Genomic DNA, 637 nt, shown 5'->3' with positions numbered 1-637 from the left:
TTTATTTTTTTTAACCATAGTTTATCAGGAAGATTGAACTGAATACTATTAAGTTCAGTTCCAAACCCTTGCCATGAAGGTACTTGGGATTGACGAAGCTTTACAAGAAATTAGTGGGGTGGGCCATGAGCATAATGCAAGATACTTGGCCTCGACCACCTCATTAAAAAAAAAAGATCTCTTTATAATTTCTTGACATGTACATTTTCATTGTACAAGAGAGTATCAATGATTCAACTAAGGGAGATGCAAAAAGGGGAGGGGGACAGTTGGTAAGATTAATTGCTTCTTGTCCCAAACTGTTGAAATCGGTGAGTTTTCAGTTGGATGTCATGTTCCTCAAACAATCATATAATGCCTGTTAGATCTGGACAATTCAATTGTTGCTTTTTTGTTTTCTATCTATTACATCAAAATTTTGAACACCAGACAGAATTTTTCTTATGACTTGACATCAGGTGCCTTCCAGTCGTGCATGTGAATCTTAGTTGCGGTTAGGCGATCTGTCATCATCACGGTTCGAGTAGCGGGAACATCTCGTCGTCGTTATGTTTTAAAGTCCAAGTAAGTTGCTGAATTTTCTTATAAAATTTGCACGTACAGTGCTCACTTATTAATTAGTTGCACATGGATAATG

The sequence above is a fragment of the Momordica charantia genome, assembly GCF_013281855.1.
Source record: "Momordica charantia cultivar OHB3-1 chromosome 6 unlocalized genomic scaffold, Mcharantia_2.0 BLBB01000006.1, whole genome shotgun sequence".
NCBI lineage: Eukaryota > Viridiplantae > Streptophyta > Magnoliopsida > Cucurbitales > Cucurbitaceae > Momordica > Momordica charantia.
The sequence above is the reverse complement of the archived record's forward strand: the minus strand, read 5'-3'. Positions refer to the sequence as shown.